General features: G+C 36.5%; 1 protein-coding gene across 5 annotated transcripts in view; it reads left to right on the top strand.

Moving 5' to 3' along the window:
* The first annotated feature begins 5,917 nt into the window (after positions 1-5,917).
* Positions 5,918-6,357, top strand: part of tfec (transcription factor EC) — a 47,644-nt gene continuing 47,204 nt past the window's right edge. For all 5 annotated transcript variants that reach the window (XM_030151144.1, XM_030151148.1, XM_030151141.1 and 2 more), the window contains exon 1: positions 5,918-6,005. The gene's annotated coding sequence lies outside the window, so the exon portion shown is untranslated. The remainder of the gene's footprint in view (positions 6,006-6,357) is intronic.

Below are 6,357 nucleotides of genomic sequence, written 5' to 3'. Positions count from 1 at the left end.
CAAAACAGTGCAACTTCTCTTGCCTGGCCAGTGCTCTCGATGCTCAGCACCCCTAAATTTCTGATCCTAGAATCGCCCCCAGTGTAAAGATCATTTTAATTCAGGTTCCACGTACAGACACATGTGATCTAAAGTGGATCAGACCAGTAAAATACTATCATAATAACCTATAAATCAGGGGTATCAAACTCATTTTAGTTCAGGGGCCACATTAAGCCCAAATTGATCTCAAGTGGGCCGGACCAGTAAAACAGAAGCATAATAACCTGTAAATAATGATGACTCCAAATTTTTCTTTTTGTTTTACTGCAATCAAAATTAAATTATGAAAATGTGTACATTTACAAACTGTCCAAACAAAATGATGTGAATAACCTGAAAAAACTGAAATTTCTTGAGGAAAAATACGTGCAATTTTAACAATATTACACCTCACTTTCAAAAGTTCAGGTTTTTCACATTTTATTGTTAAAGAATAGTTTGTAAATGTTAATATTTTCATAATTTAATGTAAGTTTTTACACTAAAACTAAGAGAAAATTTGGAGTTCATTATTTATAAGTGTAATGTTATATTATGTTTTTCACATTAAACTAAGAACATTTGGAGTCATTATTTATAGGTTATTATGCTATTATTTTAGTTGAGATCACATTGTTCTATATGTGGAACCTCAACTAAAACGAGTTCGACATCCTTGATTGTTAATATCTTGTGTAATTTTTTGCATTTCACAAATTCATCCCAGGGGCCGGATTGAACCCTTTGGCAGGCCGGATTTGGCCCCCGGGCTGCATGTTTGACACCTGTGCTATAAATAATGAAAACTGCAGATTGTATCTTGGTTTTAGTGTGAAAAAGTAAAATTACATGAAAATGTTTATATTAACAAACTATCCTTTTACAAACTAGAAGCACTCGGAGAGCGCAGACCTCCGCCAAGGCTGATCAGTGCCCCCCCCCGTGGCCCCCCCCCGTGGGCCCCCCCACCCCCGATCACCACCAAAATTTAATCATTTCTTCCTTATCCCATTTCCAACAAACCCTGAAAATTTCATCCAAATCTGTCCATAACTTTTTGAGTTATGTTGCACACTAACGGACAGACAAACAAACAAACAAACAAACAAACAAACAAACAAACAAACCCTGGCAAAAACATAACCTCCTTGGCGGAGGTAAAAATGTGAATAACCTGAACAAATATGAACAATTTGAAATGTCTTAAGAGAAGGACATGCAATTGTACCAATATTTGACCAGTTATTAAATGTTTTGTGTATTTGCAATTTTAATGTAAGTTGTAATGCACATGTGTAAATGATAAACTGATAAACTGAGGCAGAATATAGTTAAAATTGCATTTACATCTCTTAAGACATTTCAGGTTGTTCATGTTATTCAGACTTTCAAGGAAACGCTGTAGATGTAAACATTATCATAATGTAATTTAACTTTTTTCACTGTTATTATTTTACTGGTCCGGCCCACTTGAGATCATATTGGGCTGAATGTGGCCCTTGAACTAAAATGAGTTTGACACCCCTGCATTAACTGAATATGTAGTCTACAATCATTGTAAACAGCAGCTTAGAATATAATGCAACCTTTACATTACAAGGTGAGCTGTCTAAGTGTTTATGACTACTATTAAAAACCTGTTAATTTTACTATTAACTTCCACTGTTCTGTAAAGTTCATACACTAGACCACAGGTGTCAAACATGCAGACCGGGGGCCAAATCCGGCCCACCAAAGGGTCCAGTCTGGCCCTTTGGATGAATGTGTGAAATGCAAAAATTACAATAAGCTATTAACAATCATTTTAATTCAGGTTCCACATTCAGACCAATACCATCTAAGGTGGGTCAGATCAGTAAAATACTATTGTAATAACCTATACATACTCATTCATTCATTCTTTCATTTTCTGAACCCGCTTTATCCTCATTAGGGTCATAGGGGTTGCTGGAGCCTATCCCAGATACTTATGGGCAATTCCAGATTTTTCTCTTTGTAAATGTAAACATTTTCATGTATTTACACTAAAACAAATAACCTGAACAAGTATGAACAACCTGAAATATGTTAAGAGAAGTAAGTGCAATTTTAACATTATGGCTGTAAATGATAAACTGAACCATAATGTTATTGAAATTGCTCTTATTTATTCAGTTTGTTCATGTTATCCACATTGTTTTAAAGGATAGTTTGAAGATGTAAACATTTTCATAATGTAATTTTTTCTTTTTTCAAACTAAAACATGACAAAAGTTTGGAGTTGACTTTATTTCTATATTATTATTTTACTGGTCTGGCCCACTTCAGATCAAATTTAGCCAAATGTGGCCCCAGAACTATAATGAGTTTGACACCCCTGCACCAGACACTTGAGAAACGCCTGTCTTCTGCATTTTTCTGAGGGTTTTTTTGGTATTTATCACTAGAGGGCACCATTACCACACTCACCAAGAAATCCCACTCCTTCAAAGTAAAGTACACACATCATTTTAGTCATTTAATAGGTAATATGTGCAGCAATTACAGTAATTGTAATAATTATATACATTAATCAGTTCTTTTCAGTTTACCTCCCTCATTTATCTGCCGTTCATGCATTATATTCCATCACTGGTTTAACTAACAGACAGCTGCTAACTGCAGAGATAACTGTTTTGCATTAAATCTTAACTTTCTGCAAAGAATATAGACCTTCTCTCAGATACACACTTTAGTGAATATGCACAGATAGGCATACAGGCTTAAACCCCAAGAGATGGTTGAAAGATGGAACAAATATAGTCTTTTTTTTTTGGTCAAAATCAGATAAAACCTCACAGACCTTTACCTGAGCCATTCAACATCTTGAGCAGAAGATAAGAAAGGGAGAAGAGAGCAATGAAAAAAAAAACATACAAAGGGAAAAGTTATGGGAGCCAGCAGCCACTGTGTGCCTCACAATGGCTCCTGCAAAAGTTTGTGTCTTTTCTGATCTTCTCCCAGCTGGACGCCGGCTTTTCAGGCCCTGTCTCCTCTGATCTAACTTCAGACACTGAAGGACCTTTTACCAGCATCACAAACTGTCAAAGTACCACAGGAATCAAACACTGTCGCATGCTGTCATGATCAAAGACCCACAGGTAAACCAGACACACAGACAGCCACATACAGTACGATTGCTGCCAAAAAGAGAGGGGATTTTTTTAAATTATTTTTTTTAATTTTATTGCAGAGGCTCTTATTTTGTTTCCACAGACAGATAATGTTTTACTGAGTGCATCAATTGGAACAAAGGGAAGGAGAACTGATCATGGTATTTGAAGACAGACTCAAAGAAAACGCTTCTTAAGGAAACTTTTGGACAAAGACGGTGGAGTTAGGTGAGGTTTCAGAGTGTGCTGCTCAAAGAATTTGAGGAGAAAAATGGGAAATAATCATAGACTACCGCCACAGACTGGGAAAGAATGGACTGTTATAAATAAATATATGATCACAATGACACAGAGGACCTACTGTTCGATTTCAATTATATACGGACATAATGAATGTTCAGTGTTGCTGTTGGCGTCCATTCTTTTATAGACTCTACAGCAGATCAGACACTCCAGCGCTAAGACCTGACCTGTCCTGGGGAGATCAAACACCTCATTTCATTTCATGGCCTCAGCTCAATTCTCTCTACCTCTTTCCCTCCACCTCTTGTCTCTCCATTGGCCTTGGCTTTGCTGTCTTTTTCTCTGTTTCTGCCAGAGTGCCCTGGGTCATAATCTCTACCCATAAATCTAATGTCGAGTGTCAGCTCCTGCTAAGTTCACTCACACATTCACATTCCGCACATTCTGTCTATTGAAGAATAACAAGATCAGTGAGAGAAATCCCTACGTCATAAGCAAATCATGGTCATCTGTCAAGTGCATTACATGTTCCCAGAAACATGGGAGATTATCGAAGATGATTATACCCCTGCATAAATTAAATAATTCTTCACAACTTGTACATTTCCAATTATAATTGAATTACGCAAAACTACGGAGATGGCTGAACTGATTTAGAGGTAAATCAGTCACCGAAGCTGCCTGTCAAAAAATTAATCAACAGTGTTTCTGATAATCAATTAGTTGCTTTAATAAAAAATGCCAAAAATTATTGTCCAAGCTGTTTGTGGTTTGTAGTTTTTCTCTTTTTTTATGAAAGTAAATTACATGGCTTACATTTGGATTTTGTACACAATACATTTAAAGCTGTCACAAGGCACAAAAGTCAGTATTATTCATAAATTAAAACTTAGTATAATAACAAAAGTATCAAAAGAGACAATAATGGAGTGTCCATGTACACTCTGTCTGAACTGTTCAGAGTTGCAACAATGCCTGAAGACACATCATAGCACATCGTACTGATAATTTTATGGCATTTTGTTATGTTATGTGTGAAATCAAACTGAATGCTGTAGTTAATGCAGTTATGACAATGAAATGATCTCGATTAAGTTTAATACTGGCATACTGTGAAAAGAAAAAGCATCACTAATACAAGTACAGTGTCAGTGCACGCTGGTGTAAAACATGTCTAATTTCACCAACAGAGGATTGGTGTGAGCCCGGTCACATGGGTAAAATCATATTAAGAGCTTGCTTAAGTGAACAAGAGTAGGTGCTGCCTGTACCAGAATAGTTAAGGCAATTTATTCAGTTAATGTTATGGAATGTGTGTGTGAAAACATCTCTATGCATAGCCTTTCAAGCATACTTGGACACTGATAGACTTTCTTTAAAAAGAGCTTAGTAGCTTGTTAGGTTGCTTGTATGGACACAGTTTGAATAAAATGTATATGGACTTTAAAACTAAACACCATTTATCTAAATTAGCCATACCAGAAACTAATCTACTGTATTTACTCTGAAGTACTCTACCACTACAACCCCTAAACATAAATGGTTAATAATTATTAGTTTAATGATGGCAAATGGATCCAAAACACTGACATATATGCTGTTAACACACACATTGCCTGGTCTTGTCCGTGAGCAGAGGTGTCTCCTGTCCAGCCCCTCAGACATGGTTTGGTTTTTGGCTTGATTAACCACTTAGTTCAGTCTCTCAGACACAAGATTGCAGGGAAAAAGCAAGTAATGAAGTGCTTTTGAATTTGCATTCCTGAGAGCTTTTGCAGACGCCTTGATTTCAGTCTGGCTTCGGTGTTTGTTCTTTGTCAAGAGATGTCTGCTATTTTAACGGTAACACGTAACAAGTGTCCATCCAACCTCCTCCATATTGCTCCCTCATCAACCTAACTGCAATGAATAAACACAATCAACATGCATCTGAAGGGCAGCTTTTTCTCTCAACTCGTCCATGATGGGCTGTTCATCATTGTTATTATGCAGATTACAGTGTGTCCATGAATGCAATATTGGAGCCCTTTACTCTGGAATGAAATGTCACTGTTCTCCAAAACTGACCAAAAACACTTTGTCTGTTTGGTTCTTACAAGTTGAGCAGCACTGATCAGTTACGGCTAAACTATCGTAAGAAGGTGAATTTAACAACATTCAGTCTGTGTTAGAAAGTCAAGCTTGTGTTGTTTAAACTTACATTGACAACAGTATCAAAGTCTGCATAACTTCATAAAGCAGACAAACTATGTGTAGTAGTTTACTAGACTCTGTTGAACAACCTCGAATGCAAATCAAAGACCAACATTTTTTGTTTGTTTTTATGATATTTGACTCATTTGTGGGCGAGGGTCATTACATAACAGAATGACTTGCCAGAATCTGTGATTATTTCTGTCTCAGATATAGAAGTGACTGACGCAAAAGCGTCTCTTTGCACCCCGCTCCTGGGTGCGAAAAAAGAGGAAACGCAATTTGGTTTAAATCTCAGGCCCTTTCACTAGTTCATGTGTCCTGGAATTATGAAGTATCCATAGGATACTACTGAGTTTATGTTGGTCTCCAGATAATATATGAAGTGGATCTCCTTCAAAAGCCTGCAAACTAAAGGTAATTGAAGACTTTTGATATGTTTCATTATCAAATACATCTCTCTGCTCCTGTAATACTGTCTTGTATAAGTCTGGTTAATGTGACTAAATATTTACTATGATAATTCAGAATATTATGGGCAGCCTAATTGTATCACAAACATTTACCAGAATGTATTTCCATTGTTTTAGTGTTTTACAAACATTATTTACAGATGCCCAAAACTTATTTTGACAAAAGGAAAAATGTACCTGACAAAGTCTTAATAATAGGCCTATGGTCTCTATACAATAAGGCAGCTCCTTTATTTCCTGTCTTTCATTATTGGACACACTGACTAATCCAGGTGTGTCTGACCACAGTAGTCACA

Source organism: Sphaeramia orbicularis, chromosome 12, assembly GCF_902148855.1.
Source record: "Sphaeramia orbicularis chromosome 12, fSphaOr1.1, whole genome shotgun sequence".
Taxonomy (NCBI): Eukaryota; Metazoa; Chordata; class Actinopteri; order Kurtiformes; family Apogonidae; genus Sphaeramia; species Sphaeramia orbicularis.
Note: the sequence above shows the minus strand (reverse complement) of the source record. Positions and strands in the feature narration are given on the sequence as shown.